Here is a 19,082-nt window from a genome sequence, read left to right on the forward strand (position 1 = left end):
TCATTTTTGAGCTCAATTGTACGCGGTAAATGTCCATAAATTCCTCTACAACTTATCTAGGGATTCTTCCAGAAATTCCTCTAAAATTTCTCTATGGTATTCTTCGAGCCCTCGAAAAATTTCACCTTCAGGAATTTGATGGACGATTTTTTTCAAAAATTCTTCTGTTTTTTTCAATGACCTCTCAAATCACGGAGAAATGTCTATAGGAATGAATTTTATAGAGTCACCTCTACTGGAGGGCTCATTGGAAAAACATTCAGAGAGATCTCTTGGAAAATGTCGAAGAAACCTCTGAAGAATCTTTCGGATTGACGAATTTTCAAGAGATAAATTTTAAGGAATTTCACAAACAATGAACGGATGAATTTCTGAAGAAGTTATTGAAAGAAATCGTTTACGGATATCTGAGGAACTTTTGGCTGATTTCCAAGATAAATTCCGGAATGAATTTCTTATAATAAATATATAATGCAAAACCTGAAGAAGCTCCAAAGAAAGGCATTGTTTAGAAATTTCTAAAAAAAATCAGAAGAATCGTGAACCGGGGTGAATTGAGCACTATTTTACAACATGTTTTATGTTATCTTTCATAATTAAGATATTGTCAACCTAATTTTGATAAAATCAGTATTTCGATCTCTAGAAGTGTGTTTATTGACGTTCTGTGAAATAACAATCCCTCTCGATATTCTGTACCTCGATATCGAGTTGGAGAACCATATTAAAAGTTTGTTTTCATGGATAAGGGGCTGTCCATTAATTACGTAAGGGTTTATGGGGGGAGGGGGGGTCTGAGATTTCTTACGCACCATACAATTTATTTTTGATTTTCATACAAAAAATCTTACCATGGGGGGAGGGGGGGGGTCGAAAAACCCCGAAAATTGTCTTACGTAATTAATGGACCACCCCTAACTCGATGGTCCCTTGGACTAGTTTTGTGTTCTGTAACTCGATACCTCCCTAACTCGATGGTCATACATACGAAGTAAGAATAACTCTCTGCCTTTCCAATGCGGCTTAGAGAGTTTCAATTGGACGTTTGATCCCAGAGATATGGAAAAAATACTTTTATATGTTTTTTTAGGGGGTGAACCCAAATTTATGCACGATAGGGTACCGTCGTTGGGGGTGGACAATGGGTCAAAAACGGATATGTGCGATTTATTTTTTGAATAACTATCGCAATTTAACTCCAATAAACTTCAAATTTGGTGTGTATGTACTTTGATGGTACATTAACAACTGTTCAAAAAATTAAGGACAAATATTTATTCACAGCGGCACCAAAAGTGAATGAAAAATGACCCAATCTCACCCCATAGAAGGGGTGACATTGGGTCACTGTAATTAAAATAACTTGTTTTTGAGTATATGATTTCAAAACCATTCACAACTGAAAAATATTGATAAAAAATGATGCAAACAAGACAAAAAGATATCTAAGAAGTTTCACAAGTATGATAAACCCACTTATATAAAAGATTATACAAAAAATTAAAGAGCTATGAGAAAAAATATGCAAACCCAACATTTATCGTCAAGTTTACATAAATTTTCTTGGTTTTTCCCTCAAATTGTCTTCAAAGTCTCATCCCCATTGCTATAAAGCCCATTCAGTTTCCCCAAAGATGTACTGAAACAGTAATTATTTTAAACCTTCGCAAATAGTTAAATTTCGGTGCGACATTCCACGATCAATAAATTTCAGGCAGAAGTTGACGTCATAATCCCAGTATTTCAGCGATGCAACTCATTTGTACTTCTGTGAGATGTTTCTATAATATGAAAACACTGATAAATAATCAAATTTAGAAAAAAAAAACACCCTTTTGATAAAAATTTACGATGTTGCTGAGCACGAAACACAGTTGCTGGTTTGAGAAGTTGTCAAAATGCGTTGTATTGTTATTCAATGCACGAAATACTCAAGTAGACTTGTTCGATGTTTCAGAGATGCAGTATTTAGAAAGAATAAACACATCTTAATGAAAAAATAGAACACCCGGCACCGTAAATGTCAAAAAAATGGACTTGGAATTTCATTTACTATCGTTCTTGCTTGACCCAATCTCACCCCCATTTTCAATGTTTTAGACATCGTACCGAAAAAAATGATTTTTTTGTGGGAAAATCAAATAGATTCCGAAATATACCTGTGATGTGTAATGAAAAGGCTTTCAACATTCTACTAATACAACGATAGAGGCTAGAGTACATGCGTGACACTTTGTACAGGAGAAATTTAATGTTGTAAATTTTATCTAGTTTCAACATGCAAGTTCATTGATGTAGTACACATAAACTACTATTTCTAAAAATGTATATTGTTATGAATTATGTGTAATAATATGTTCCCTAACATATGAATTATTCATTTTTGTAATATCAGCGTTATTAGTTGAAATATTTCACAAAACATATTTTTCCGTTTTGACCCAATCTCACCCCCTAGACCCATTGTCACCCCCATCGACGGTATATAAATAAAAAGTGGTGTTTGTGTGTCACGAAATGACTTGAGAACGGACGAACCGATTGACGTAAGTTTTCCACTATTGCACTCAAAATGGCAAGACGAAGTTTTCCGGGATCACTAGTTTGAAATAAATACATTTATCATGTATAAACGGGTTTATAATTGAGAAATTATGTTTGTCATGCTCTATGATTTAAAAAGTAACTGCAGTAGTTGACACTTTAGTTAATAGACAATTCAACCACTTATGGTTTGCTTGTAGGCTTGGCACCATTCATCGTTCGCCTTCTCTATGTTAAAATGTCTTGGAATCGCCATTCTCCCTCACTCGATATTCGGTATCTCGATATCGAGTTAGAGAACCATAGTGAAATATGGTTTTCATGGCTACCTTGATGGTCTTTTGGATCTTATTTGCACTAATTTTGTGTCCTGTAGGGTAGATGTACCAATAGTGGAGGTACCAAGCGCGATTGAACTTCATTTAACCGCCTTAATTCAAGAAGCGCAATTAATGCACATGTTGATGTTGTAACGGGAAGTAACGGCCATTGACTTAATGAGAAAAATGATTTCATCGTAGTAATCCACGGCATGTCAGTGAAAAATAATACCTCCACTATTGGTACACTGTTCCTTTAGTTGCGGTATATTTTTAATTTGTGTTCCTATAGTTGCGGTATCCGTTGTTTTCTTATGGGATCCTCCACTATAGGAACACTTTACCGCAACTATTGGTACAAGCAAGAACAGTTTTAGCAAATTTAGTGAGTTTTCATCAGTTTTCAAGCAATTTGGGCGCTCTTTTCAACTATTCCGTGTATCAACAAGCCAATACGTCGATTGGCAGTGTAGGTTCTGTGGCCAATGGAATAAAATCAGTGAAAAAGGCACTACCGCAACTATAGGAACACCTACAACTAAGGGAACACTTACCCTAAGTCTAAACCTCCCTAACTCCATCCACGTGTACATAATAGAGTTATATGATATCTTATTCAGTTTATCTGCTTTTGCAACTAATGTATCATAAACAGCTCCTAAAGTTTTGATGAAGTTAATAATTAAAACTTCATTTAAAATAGAATTTTCTACAAAATTGGCTTTCTATATTGTCAGAATTCCTAGGCATGTAATTTTCAAAAGCTCTACCCCATTTGGCATAATTCCGTTTGACATAACGGCCATTTGGCATAATTTGAAGAACACATTTCAAAATATTATTTTTCATGTCATTTGATTCTTTTATGATCTGCTTTAGGTTTACTCACATAACGCTTAGTATCGCTTCATTAAAGAGAGTAATACTAAGTATACAATGAGTTTTACATGATACGGGGGAAACGTGACGTGAAAAAAAAACCTTCCTAATACCAGAATCCTCGTAAAAAAAAACATGTTAATCCTGGAATACGTGCAAAATGAACCGTGTTAATTCTGATATCCGTGTAAACAACAAAAAAAACCGTGTTCATTCTGAAACCCGTGCAAAAAATATCGTGTAAATTCAGAAAGCCGTGTAAAGAGAAAACGAGTACTAATTGACGCCAGGAAAAAAGGTCGCTTACTGATTTATGCGTTTTTCACATGAAGTTTTAGCTCTTTGCTAATCCTAATCCTTAAGGTAACAGAAAATAAGAATGAAGAACTGACAAAGTTCGAAAGAAGAAAGATTCCCAGAGAGATGCTTTAACTGCAACGAAAATCAGTTGGTACACGGTTAAAAATTCAGCATTAGAAATTTTACCTTCATTCAGCGGAGCGATTTATAGGCACGCCAAGATCGATGTGCATTTACATCGATTTGCCTTGGGTTCTTATTCAAATTTCGGACAGTTTCAAAATCCGGACACTCTATTTTGTATAAGAAACATTTCACACGAAATGTTAATTTTTGTCGTTCAAAATATCCTCTTTCATGACTCGTTTTAATAAGCATCTTTAATAGATATCTATGAAAATTACAATTGAACAACTCAGTTGTGGTAACCGTCTTAGATGTCTCTCTAGTGGTTGTGTGATTTCAATTGAGAGTTGAACATTTCTATTTATGATATCCATGAATTGTGCGGAATTCGAATCAAAGTGTACGAAATATAAGGCAAAAGTGAGGAAGCGTCCGGAATTAGAATTATAAAAAGTCCACACATTTCTATTTATGCTAATTTACTCATGTTGCAGAATCAAAATCTTCACCTATAATTAAAAAGTTTAATTGTTTAAATGTTCGATAACGCTGACGAATCGTACAGAATGAATTATTTTATATGCTTCTTGATAAGTTATCAGGGATTGAATCCTGAGAAAATTGAGAGAATCTCTCATTCATCGCTCTCTGTGCTGAAAATTTGATCGATTGGTGACTCGCTTTACAGCCCGAACGTTAGTCTTGTTTCTTTATTTTTGTGCTCAGGAAAATACGAGATTTGGTTTCGATGCGTCTTCAATTTAAGTGTTCGGATTATTAAACAAGATGATATTAAGGCTAAGTAGCCCGTCATTCGTTTTGACAACAATGATGACTTTACAGCTTCCATTCCAAAGTGATAAAACTCATTCTTGATAGTTTATATTGACTTGAAAAAGTATCACTATACGCACTAACATGCATAAAGTATTCTGATGATTTTTCATCTGTGTCAGTGCAAAACTAACTAATTTTTTTTATATTCGAAATCGTGACATAAATTTGCAACAATCATGAACGACGCGTACAAATTTCAATGACGGCCTACTTCGCCTTAAAGTTATGATTTCTTAAACTGCAAGCTCAAAACAACAACTCATGTAAGAAAGAAGGTGAAATTTATTAATCTGAATAAATTATTGTGCCCCAATATTACGCATTTTAGAACAAATTTTAAAACCAAACTTGAACTGAAAAGCTTGCTTATGATGCTATATTGGAATTAGTTAGCTTACATAAAACGGATCTCCATCTATGCGATCAATTAAACTCCCACATAAACGAACAGCTGTATTAACATCAATCGTTGAATGACTCCGATGGCAAGTCTCCAACGATATTCTCAACATCACATCTTAGGTAATAAACTTTAAAAAAGCCACATGCCTCTCTTACAGCTTTTCCTTGTGCTCCACATTAACTTTTTTGTATTGAAAAATCATGACCAATATTTGTCCTTTTTTTAGTAAATTTGACTTGTCTTAGACAAACATTATTCTAATTTTAAGCACTAAAATTCCAATGGCTCAACATTTTGAAATGCCAAAGAAAAAAGTAAAAAAAAAAAAGTTTTCTTTTATAAATTATGTCAAATGGAGTAAATCCATTTTCAAATACGTATCATAAAGATTTAGATAAAAAACCAAACAGTATTTTTTGGATAGCCATTCTTTGTAGCCATGAATATTAAACAAAAATTTCAAATTTTTTTTTTTTCTTAAATCGAAGTCTGTCAACAGTTTATAACTTTCTTCATGCATCATAAGCTATTGAATCAGTTGACAATAAACTATGAGAAACGTAAAAAAGAACTTGTTTTGTCTTTTTTTTTAATGTTTATTGTTAAAATTTCTAATTGATATTTATTTTAATTTCAAATATTTTCCAAAACGTTTGTTGAGCTGATAAAAAATCAGTCTAGCTTGTTCGGTGATTTAAAACGTAATGAATGTATTTTTCACTCCTCGTTTTAACAACTGTCAACTAACTGGGGAAATGCTAACTTGATCTTGCACACGATAATATACTGTCAACTCTTGAGTATTATACATTTGACAATTCTGATATCACTTTTTCATCCAATCTTATACTATGGTAAACATAGGAAGATCCTCTAAGATTATTAACTCTTATTTTATTCAACGGAGATTATTTTATTTTTTATTTTAAGCAATCGCTTTTGCTTTCTTCTGGCGTTTTCGCCCCCCAAATATCTTTGTACAGTTTTGCCCCCTTGGGCGTTGAAATCGCCACCAGGGCAGGGGGTGAATTCACCCGCTTTTATATTTTTTTCTTGAAAAGTCAAAATCTTTAGCTTTCATTTCGTTTAAGAAAATTAAAAATCGGACAAGGGGTTCAAAAGTTATGATTTTTAAAAGAAATACAAATTTTTGCGAAGTCGCGGCCTATTTCGGAAATGGTCACCCTCTGAGGGGTGCGGTCTCCATCATTTTGGTCATTCAATTTGAACACATTTTTTTCTACCAGTGCTAACCGTTGGTTGTTTTTAGTGTGACGAAGTAATGGCCGTAAAGTTTTAGGCATACTCGAATCATTTTGATGAAAATTTTAGCTTGACAGCAGCCTGGCTGCTTGTTGATATCCAGTTCGCACCCCCTAGGTCACCCTACTCAAAAAATCTAAAACCACGTGTATCCTTATTTCGGATAAGGAAGAAAATAGCAAATTTTCACGGAATTTGGTGACCCACTAGATCGGTTTTTCATGGAATGGCTGTACATCTAGCTTGTATCTCAAGATCCTGGTTATATAGAAGGATGATTTCTTCGGCAAGTTTGTTCATATTAAGAAGTTGCTTTCAATTGAAGATTTTGGAATTCAAGATGGCGACATAGAAAACAAAAGGCTACTTCCGTTTCATGAAAATCATGTATCAGTGTATCAGGATGCTGATCATTTAGAAGGATGATTTTTTCGACAAGTTTGTCCAGGTTAAAAATTGCTTTCAATTGAACATTTTGGAATCCAAGATGGGGGCCTAGAAAACAAGATGGCGACTTCCGGTCCAAGGAAATCATTGTATCTTCAGATTCTGTTCAATTGGAAGCATGATTTTTTCTACTACTTTGTAGAACGGTAATCTCAAACTTTGATATTGATCTAAAATTTTGAATAATCATACATTTCCAGTGTTATTTTTGAAAAATGTCACAACTTTATATAAATAAATGTCACAACATTAAAAAAGATGCCTAAAATACATACGAAAAGAGATAAACTCATTGCCTTTCCAAAAAGCTAAAGAGAGTTTAAATTAGACGTGTAATCACATAAATATGGACAAAAAAAACTATTGTGTGCTGTTTGGGAATTAACAAGACAATGTACAAGAAACCAAACTTTATGAGGTGAATAAGAGACAGCAGCTAAGTGAAAATAGGGTAGATGTATGAATTCTTCTTCTTCTTCTTGCTGGCGTTACGTCCCCACTGGGACAGAGCCTGCTTCTCAGCTTAGTGTTCTTATGAGCACTTCCACAGTTATTCACTGAGAGCATACTATGCCAATGACCATTTTTGCATGTGTATATCGTGTGGCAGGTACGAAGATACTCTATGCCCTAGGAAGTCGAGAAAATTTCCAACCCGAAAAGATCCTCGACCGGTGGGATTCGAACCCACGACCCTCAGCTTGGTCATGCTGAATAGCTGCGCGTTTACCGCTACGGCTATCTGGGCCCTGGGGATGTATGAATTATGTATGCAATAAGTCAACAGTATGGATAAAAATCAAATTTAAATCGCGTTCCTAGAATCACTAGTTTGAAGCCTTAAACTTGTAACAAATGGTCTTTAAAGTCGTTGTCTTTATACCAAGTATGACAATAGTGTTCCTAGCATTCGCCATAAAAGTGTATCCATTATGAACTTCTTTCACATGTGTCGAAATGCTTTGCATTCTTCAGCAATTTTCTTCACCATAAAATTACCTATCGACATCTGAATACAGATTTTTTGTAGGTATCAAAAGGTGACTTCTGACATTTCTCTATGTAAAAGTAAGTTTTTTCCTAGTGAATTCCAAACAAATGTTGAATGGCTGGTGCTAAATTATAGTTTCACCGATCGAATTGGAATTTTGCTCAGTTGATAAGGGATTCAATCGGAATCCAACAAGTTGACTGGTTAGAGAAACTGAATTTCGTGTAACATTAATGGACAGTTACGAATATGCTGGCTGCATTCAGTGGACAAAATTAAAAAACTTCAGATTTATTGGAAAAATAGAACAACCTTCGTATAAACTACATATCCACACTTTTGACTTTTATATCACATGTTGTTTATATTATATTATATTATTATGATTATTATGATACTATTCGAATTATACACACAAAACTATGCTTACACTAAGCACTTCAATACTTCATTTGGTGTAACTCTCACATATTTCGAATGTTTAAATCGCGCAAAGCCTTTTGTGGTCGAACACCGGATTTAAAATCCCTTCCAGCGGCGCTCATGCATGACCATATCAGGCCACACGTTGGGATTTTATCCAGCATGAAAAATACATCCAATCAAATAAAACACGAGCGCTGATATGTGAGGAGACACGTGATTTTGCTTGTCTTTCCGAGCGTCACACGGTTGAATTTGATGATGATACAGATGCGCTTCCAACCGTTCATCATCGCGCATCACATGTCACGAGCACCCGAACTCCCTTTCTCTAACAGCACATCTCATCCCGTTTGTTATGCATCATGTCAGGTCCGATTCCAACCTGTTAAGGGTATCCGCTAAAGATAGTTTGAGTATTTCTTGATCAACAGGACAATCTTCTTTTTAAAATGAATCTCTTACTGGAACCTTCAACACAACTTTTAAAATTTAACTTCAACAAAATGCAGTAATTCTTAAATACTTCTCTATGACATCACCTCGTACAATAACCAGAGCCGTAGCGTGGCCTCACGGCGCCCTTGGCAAACCTCCCTTTGGGCGCCCCCAAGCCAATTTTGTTTTCATGATGTGAGTTTGTATGTGATTACCGTTTACGTAAAACATTCCAAGTAACCATGCTACTCAAGCTGTAATTTATGCATACAAACATATAAAGCACATAAAGCTAGCACTATACTATATAACTACAGTTATAAGGAATTTAGAGTTTAGACGAAATTTTGAAAGAGGGATTTTCATTCGAAATTTTTCTCAAGAAGGCACAAAACCTCTTCATCTTTTTATATAACGTAACAAAACAAAAGAAAACTCAAAACTAAAGGCTCATATGGCAAAGATATTTGAGTTAATATTATAAATTATAACTTCAATATGACTCTAGAAGGGCCCTTTCCCCCTTTAAATCAACTTTGATTTTATCTATAAAGTAATCCAGTTTTATGTTTACCGTTTATATACCTGAGTTACAGCTTCAGCAGCATGTTTCTCGGGAAACTAGTCAATTGTCATTAAAAATTATTTTTAGAATAGTAGAAGGACTACGATATGGAAGTATTATCGAAACCATAAAAAATATTATGCTGAGACTTAAGTATTTACTAAATATTTGATAAATATCAATAGACGATATACAAGACAGATTTTCTTGAGAACTGTTCAAAATCTGATGTTTTGAAGTAAGTAATTCATAAGAACATTATTGTTCTTGAGATGCATCTGCAGAAAATGCTGAGCTTGGCATTAATAAAATTCTTCTTAAAATAGCGGACACAATGTGCTAACTATATTTTTGTTTGCATAGAAAAATGCAGAGCTTTCTAGATATTTCATAATAATTTTGCTTAACAACTCCTCCAGAAAACATTGTTTTACTTGTTTTGCCAAGATGTTTCCGAAAAATAGAAACAAATTCTTCAAATCCTTTGAAAAGATTCAATTAAAAAACTTTTTCAATTTTATTTGATGAAATTTATAATTTTAATTCCCAAATAGTAACACGAAAAATAGAAAATTGTTTAATTATTGATAAAAGGTACTATAAAACAAGCGCAGAATTCATTACGATTTTTTTTTGCATTTCAGAAATGATATTGTAATGTGATCTAAAATTGATTAGTGCTTAATCTTCTCCAGTAATAAAAACTTGGTTCATACTAGGGAAAACAAATTTCATTCTTTTCAACTCATGTGTGTTTTTCACTGACACAAAATTCTCTGAAAATGTTGTTCAGGATTATGGGGTTTCCAGGTTGTGATTTTTTTAATATTTTGCCCAACTGTAAAGAAGTTTACAAAAGAAATCCGTCAGAAACTCACCTTGCGTCATGTGAAATGTTCAGGATTTACTGTTACAATTATGTACCGTACTCTGATAATCCTGTGAAAGATTCCATGAGTTTTCCTCAGGTTTTTAGGAGAATTTAATTCGTGATACAGTGAGATTGTCTTCGAAAAAATCACGCTCGATAGAATGTTTGTTTTTTTTTATGTGTTTAATTTGAATCAAGTGTATTTGGATACTTCATTATTTCTTCTCAAGATCACTTAGAGATTTATCAAATAATTATAATGTTAACTTTTGAAATAAATGTATAGAAATCATTCAAAATATAAAAAAGTCTATGGAAGCGATTCAGGCACTGTTTAACTTTTCCGTTATTACGTTAAGGAGTTTCTTTTCAAATTGTGGCGTAAGAGGCGCCCTTATTTAATAAATCTCTTTCAAAATATGCTTGACGCATTTTGGCGCCCCCCACAGGCTGGCGCCCTTGGCGGGTGCCAACCTGGCCAACCACACGCTACGGCACTGACAATAACAAACTCTTTTTTTCAGCTTCAAGCAGAACAATTTATTTTGTTTTTATTTTGGAGATAACTTGTAAATTTGGCTTTATTTTATTAAATAACACAGTTGATGTGGCTTATAATATAATTAACAATTATACCGTACAGTTATTAACATCTATATCTTTGATAAGATTCGCAAACGTTAAATTTCAAAATAAAACTGCTTTATAGTTGATTCAATATTTGTTTTAATAAGAATAAAATATTTTGCCATATCTAGGGTTTCAATCCTCTTCGTCGCAAGCGCTATTTCTCGTCGTATCAAATTTAAAATGTTCTATATCGAAAGATATAACTGTCCAAACTTTTTTTCAATCAGTAATACTTCAACTTGTATTCGACGACTCACAGATACCCTTACCAACCAACCAACATGGAGATCCTGCGGGGACGAATGTGAAACACTTTTGTTCGCTTCCTGTCCGGAGGGATTTACATCAACTGTGGCGTTCCCGTTCCGAGGGACATGTTTATAGATTGTTACTTCCTCGGTTACCCGTTTCGGAAATCGTCAGGTGCCAGCATTGACGACAACACCAACACGGAGTGCACTTCCGTCGATGGGGTTCATCGATTTCGGGCATCACATTGCACTGGGATTTTGTGGGGTGTACAATCCGTTTGCAGTGATGTATATCAAAGACTTAAGGGTTTTATTCGATATACATCAATCTTTCGAGGATGTAGAATAGTGAACTGTTGCTGCACCGAGTAAGAGAAGAACATTGATTTCATCTACGAAACATAAATCACTATCACCAACACAGTAAGTGGATGTAACTTGGATGTACAGTACTGACACTCTACAGTACCGTAAAATCGGGTGTAATTGATCAGAAGGGTGAAATTGATCATCGTATCACACGATTTTATTTATGCGTAATGGAGCACAAATATCAATGTAAGCTGCAGTAAATTAACGTTGTTTGTCGTAACTATTGTCGAATTGTGTGTTGTGAAGTTTTTTGCGTTGAACAATGTTTATTACTATGAAAATAATGTAAAATTTTCAAATCATGCACTGTATAGTATTGACAAACACCTATAAACTTTTATTTCTAAGCAAAGATTTGAACATAGTATAAACCTGAAAGTTTGTGAGGATGCTTGAGAAATACCCACAAACCAGATTTAATCACCAAAACTCGTACCAATTAGCTCAAATGGTTGAAATAATTGAATTTCTGTAAGATTGTTAGATTCTGTTCGTTGATTTCCTTAGGAAATTGCATATATTTAGGCGTTTTCCGCGTAATTCTTGAAATTTAACTATTTGTTATTTATATAAATATTGCATTGTTAAGATTTTGACAAGCATATTCGGATTCAGGGAGCTCAAATTTATCATGTAGAGTTGTTTTGAAAATAAACAATAATAGCATTGACAAGTGATCAATTTCACCCCGACATGATTTTTTATTTTAGTGATATTTGTTAACACTAAAATGAAATTTGTTAGAAAATTTCAGTAAATTAGTCGATGAGGCTCACCTTCGTACTTGTTTTCCTGTATCTAGTTGTTTGGCATTGTTAACATTATAGAAAACAGACTAGAAAAACGGTGAAAAATGATCAATTTCACACGAAATCACGGTACTTTGCTTAGAACTTTTTGTTTTCGCCGGTTAACAATCGAATATTTTTAATCCTGTTCAAGTAACGTTATGTCCATAGCCATTTAAGTGCGGCCTAGTTTTCTAAAGTTCTCGAATCAAAAATTGGTGTGCTCTTCCGAATTCAACTCAAATAAAAAAGAAACCTCAAAGTTTGAGCTAAAACTATTCAAATTAAGAGCGTCTTGAAGGTGAATTTTCAAGTTATAAAAAATGACCTTCAGAGAAGTCACCAAAAATTCATTATTTTCTAACCATTTTTTTGAAACTTTAAGCACCAATCTCTTGAAGATTAAATTTGAAAAACATCAAATTTGTCTAAAATACAAAAAATCTTAGCAAAAAATAATTTTCACCAAACTTTTGCTCATTTTACTGAAATGATATATCATTGTTTGAACAGTACTTCATGAATACCCAAGCAATTCCCAAAGTCTTTAACATCCCAACTAACCAACCCAACCAAAGTCGTTAACATCCTTTTGAAGTTGATTAAGTTGTTCTCACACTGTGTATAAAACCAAAGTTTATAAAGTATCTTGTTTTAAATACGAGTTGCAAAGTGCAAACACATGCAAAAATATTTTCGTTACAAAATTATTGAAAATGTATGCCATGACCTTTCCAAAGGTTTAACAAATGAGAAAATTAGTTTCAACTGTTTTTTCTCATTTGTTAAATCTTAAGTTTGGCAAAATTTTGAAAAATTTGTCGTTTTACGGTGAAAAATCATGTTTTTTGTGCAGTATTTGTTAAGTAACTTGATCTAAACTATATACTCACGTTCGATACCTTCTCATATGTATGTAAAATTTGGCTAAAAGGAATATGTAGTTCGAACTGGATCACGTGGTGACTGGCGGGAAGTGAACACATTGTACAAACAATCTCTGACTGCGTGTTAATTCCCAATATCAGTCATCGATCGAAGCACATGGGCATTGGCGTAGCTAGGATTTTTTTCTGGAGGGGGCCTAGGGGGGGCCTAGCAAATACTTATTTTACAGATGTAATGTCGGTCGCAATAATCACGAGTTTCACAAATTTCGTAGTTTTAACAGATTTGTATCTTTTTTTCTCGTTTCGTTGCACATCAGCAATACGTATAAATTTCAATTTTTAATTCATTCAAAAATCTTTCAAGAATTAAAGCAAACAAATTTACAGGTATATTTTAAGGTATTCAACCATATGCTTTTAAGAGATTTTTATGAGAATTCCTACGGGAATTTCTTCATTAATTATGTTCGTTCTTTTCATTGCTTGCTCCAAAAACTCTTTTAGCTGTTTTCACTGAGTTCGTCCTGCGATTGTCACGGAAAATCAAATCTAAACTTTCTAATCTCACCAGAAAATTTATCGAAGAATCTCTATCGAATTGCTTAACAAATTTCTTGAAGAATTCCGCAAGAGAATGCATTAGAAATTCTTTTAAAAATTTCTCCTGGAAAGTCCTCTAGGTACTTATTACATATAAGTTCCAATTGTTAGTTTAAAGTATCCTCCTGTGTTCATTAAAAATATGTTGAGAGTTTTCAGGAATTTCTAAGGATTTCTCCAAAAAATAGTACAAACAATTCTAGGAGTCTCACTAAAAATGTCTCCAAAATCATCAAGCAGGGATTAATTCCATGAATTCTTCAGAGAGTTCGCCAAAGGATTTGCCCTTAAAGTTATTTAAGTCTCACTACAGGGTTGTTTGAAAAAATCGCAGCAAAAATTATCCTGATTTCCTGTCAAAAAATGAATGACTTTTCAGGTGTCACTTTAAGGATTCCTCGTATTATACCACAAGAATTTCATGAGCAATCAAAAATAATTCAATTGGGAAAATGTTATTCATAATTTCGCAGTGTATTTCTCCGCAAATCTCTCTACATTTTTTCACACATAATTTTTTTTTTATTCAGCTGAAATCAAGGAGCAACATCTCGCATTCCCTCAAATCTCTCTTTTTTTTTTTTTTTTTTTTTTTTTTTCAAAAATGAACTAAGAAGTGTTTACTGAATTCTAACATTCCTATAAAATTCTTAGCGGAATACGTTCAACTGTTCTTTCAAAAACTCTTCTGCAAAAATATTCAATGATTTTCCGAGTATTTTGTTCAGGGATTTCTCAAAGAATTATATTGTTGTTTTCCTAAGGTTCTTCCGAAAAAATTAACAAATATTCGTTTAGGCATTTTCCAGATATTTTTTTTTTCTTTAAACCACACTAACGATTCTTTTAAGATTTTTTTTTAGAAATTGTACACCAGATTTACTAAGATTTTGCAATTTATTCTTGAAATTTATAAAAAACATTCTCCAGAAGTTTCATCAAGTATTCATTCACGCTCTAGAAATAACTCCATTTTTTTGCAAATTAAATCTCAGGACTCTTTCATAAATAACATTTGAAAATTTGTCCACTCTCAATTTTTTTGGTTCAAAAACTACTCCAGGAATATCTGAATATTTTTCAGGGATTGCTTTACAAATTTCTCTACAAATCACTCCATATACGTTTTCTGAAAAAAAAAAACAAATACAAAAAAAGGGTTGAAAGAACTTTGTTGGTAATTTCTCGAATAATTGCAGCTTTAATATAATTTGGAAAAACGTACTAAATTCCTGTCGTCAAATTCAAGAATTTAAAAATTTCACAATTTCTGTAACTTGTTAAGAATGTACCTCACAGAAAAGCTTGTAGGATTAACTACAAAAATTCTTGTTCTTTTTTCTACGTCTTTTATAATAGAAAATGATTGGTGTTAAAACGGATGGAATTTTTACCGAAAGTACTTGTAAATAAAGTCTTAGATAATATTTTGTGTGAACTCCGAAGTATCATAATAATATGTGAACATATTGCTGTAGAGTTCATTTTTTCTTGCTTCTAGAAATTCCAAACAAACTTTTTTGAAGGGTCTCTTATCGACTTTTTTGTAGTACTGTAGAAGTTCAACGCGACAATGTAAGATTTTAGTGTATTTAAATCTTAGTGAATACTTTTGCATTGCTTTGAAATTTTTTGAGGAATTCCTGATGGACTTTCAGGAATCATAAATCATACGTATAAGAAATCTACAATTTTTCAAAACTCCTATAATTACCCTTATCGAAACATTCTCTAAAATTTGTCTTTTTGGACGATGGAAAGATTTTTATACGAAGTTCCTCGAAGCGTCATGCGAAGAAAGAAGAAATAACAAAATGTTGAACCAAGTAGAATAATAGATGGGCTATGGTACAATGAAAGATAATGTATAATATTTTCTATGGAAGTAAATTACAGTGAAAACCTCTCTAATGAATTGACAAATGACATAAATTTCTCAAGAAGGTCCATCACAATCTTCTTTAGAAATTATTCTTGAAATCCATCCTTCCTTGACTTCTTGTTTTCTAGAATTCTGCCAGAAAGCCTTTTCAAATTCCGCACTCGAATCGCATAATTCAAATCAAGAATAGGGATTCTGCCAATATTTGGTTAATTTTTTTTTTTTTAAGAAGTGTATTGATCATCATAAAATTTCATTATGAATACCTTAATAAATCTTATCACCTTCCCAGTTATTTTGCTACATGTTCCTCTACAGATTCCTTTACCGCTATGTTAATTTCAAAAGCAAAAGTTTTTCTGGGGGTTCTCAACAAATTTCCTCTAAATATTCGAAAGCAAGAGACATTTTAATAACATTTTTCTTCTCAAATCTTGAATAATACGGGGATTTGAAGCAAAATGTTTGCAACAAAAAAAAAAACAAAGAAGAATTTTTGACGTAATTTGTGAATTATTTTGGAAATATTTTTTAAGAACTTTTAATGAACTTTGTAAAAGAATTTATAATATTTTTTTGGGAAACTACTCAAACAAATTTACAGGAGAGTTTCTAATGAAAATTTCAGCGTAATATATCTATACTAGATTTGACAGAATCATTGATTTTTTAGAGGAATTGCGAGAAAAAACTGAGCTTTTGAAAGATTAAGTAACATTTTTCAGCTAAACCCTGAAACATTTTCCGGAATCAATTGATTAAGTAACATTTTTCAGCTAAATCCTGAAACATTTTCCGGAATTAATTTGCTAATAGAAAGTAGACATAGAAGAAATGGATGTCCATCAGGAGGAATTCGCTTTAAAAGTATGAACAAGTCTCACAACATTATTTGACAAATTGTAAAAGTTTAAAGCCACCCTTAACCCGTATAGGCCTGAGTGAAAGCAAAAATTGTAAAACCCTCACCGCTCAGCGAATTCTTAATGGATTTAAATGATTTTTTGTCAGTATACTGGCACGCATATCTTGTTTCTAGAAGTGGACAGAGGAACGCGAAAATATTCATGTGGCCGGAGTTATTCCGGTGGATCACTGGGTCAGGTCGGGTGAGAAGGGTACTGTGCGTTTGTACCCCTGTAGGTAGGCAAATTTTAAGTCACAGATAATTTCCGGAATCGGCTATAATATGGCCACTACATGACGGAATTTTAAGAAAATTGCATCAGTGTAAGCCTGTTACACTGATGCAATTTTATTAAAATTCCGTCATGAATTTGAATTAGATCACTATGAGTTTTGCATTTTATTAATCCTACTAATGACCATTTTCGGGTGCCGGGACGCCTCAAACTTATGATTAAGTGGCCAATTTGTATCTGAACATCTGTGCCAAGCTTATGCGAATATTTTATTTCTACTTTTCTTAAAATTAAAATGGTTTAGTATCCAACAAATCTACAGCCGGTTCTTCCAGGCATTACGTCTGATTGACCACAACCGGAATATTTTAAACGGTGCAAAACTCTTCATTTATAATGTTGAATATCAGATCTAAATGATTTATGCAAAGTAAAATGATTGTCATTGCAAATAAATAAAGGTTACTTGGCATGTCCCAAAAAATAGCCTTTTTTACCCCACTTGACCCAGTGACTCACTCGAATAATTCCAGCCACAGGAATATTTCCGAGTTCCTCTGGCCACTTCTAGAAACTAGATATGTGGCCCAGTGAACAGACAAAAACTCATTTAAATCCATTAAGAATATGCTGAGCGGTGAGGGTTTCAGTATTTTTGCTTTCACTTAGGCCTATACGGGTTAACACTTCAGTCGTCGCGCTATTGTATTTTGTACAACACTTGAGAAAAAACCTCGCTTCTCGTTTACAACAGTAGCGTAGTGGTTCTAATGGTAATAAATCGCGCGACGACTGGAAGGTTAAATATTCCTTGAGGAATTTGATGAAACTTAAAGTCTATAAAGAATATCAAAAAGTTTATTTTTAATTTTTCTTCAAATGTTTTGAAAATTAAACAAATAATTTATGAAATGATAAGTTTTCCTGGGAAAATAAAGTTCAAGCAACCAATTCATTAATGCAGAAAATAACTATAAAAAATAAATCCAATTCAAAGAGAGCTGGAATAAATCACTATGGTCGATTTTGGTACATTTTTTCACACCAGGTTAAATTTATGCCATTCATCTGAATAAAACTTGGAAATGCCAAAATTTCTTGAAAGTTAAGAATTTTTTCGTCAAAAATTTCTGCTATGCAATGTCTGAGAAATTCCTTAACTAATTTTGTCATTTTCTTAAATTGTTTTTTTTTTGAAAAATATACGAGTTGAAGTTATTGTATGGATTTTTTAGTGAATTCTCATAAGGAAAATCATCATCACCACACACCTCGAGCAGGGTATGCTCCTAAAACATGAGAAATCAGATTGCAGTGAATATGCTGCTTTATGCTGAAACAGCATTATTTGGATTTTTAAGAAAAAACGGACTTTTTGAATCAATTGAAATATCGCTTTTTTGTACCACGGTATTTTTTGCAACGGAGATGTCGGAAAATCGCGCTTATCACATACAACAACAACGATCGACAGGTGGACGGTTTAGCTTTCGGTTGTCGCACGATTCACCGAAGTCAGAACCGCCACGTTGATGCTGTATAAGATAAGCGAGGTTTTCTCACTATAGTGTTGAACAACAGAAAATAACGTAACTACTGAAGAATTTTTGTTAATAACAAGAATCAGGAACATTGATTCAGAAGGTTTTGCTTCAAGTTAAATTGTTTTTTTTTTTATTATCAATAAAAATTCTGGGGGGGGCCTGGATGGTTCTGGAGGGGGCCAGGCCCCCCTGGCCCCCCCTGTTCCTACGCCAATGCACATGGGATCATCATTTCGCAGTCTAAACTTCGTTCGCCTTTGAGCGTCGGGGTCTCTCAAGAGGCTCCGCAGCTTGTAGGTTGAAGCGCCGATCTAGCGAATAGGGAGTCGTGGGTTCGATCGCCACCGGAGCACGTGGTTTCTTTTCGCAGTTTCAATTTCAATTTGTACATTTGACACGTGTTTCGTCGTGTACATGTAAACTTCAAAAAGTCAAAACCTTAAAACAGCAAGATTCCTTAGGCGGGAGTTGCCTATAGTGGTTATCACGCCCAATGGTATGGGTGCCCTAGTGTACATGTAGTTGTAGAGCTTAGAGGAAAACAATATGCACTCTGTCGCGTAAAACACCCGGGTA

At 33.6% G+C, this 19,082-nt stretch overlaps 1 protein-coding gene across 2 annotated transcripts in view; it reads right to left on the reverse strand.

The window, feature by feature from the left end:
- LOC110675641 overlaps positions 1-19,082 on the reverse strand; it is a 353,161-nt gene that overhangs the window by 106,247 nt on the left and 227,832 nt on the right. The window lies entirely within an intron of this gene.

The sequence above is a fragment of the Aedes aegypti genome, chromosome 2 (genome assembly GCF_002204515.2).
Source record: "Aedes aegypti strain LVP_AGWG chromosome 2, AaegL5.0 Primary Assembly, whole genome shotgun sequence".
In the NCBI taxonomy this organism is placed as follows: domain Eukaryota; kingdom Metazoa; phylum Arthropoda; class Insecta; order Diptera; family Culicidae; genus Aedes; species Aedes aegypti.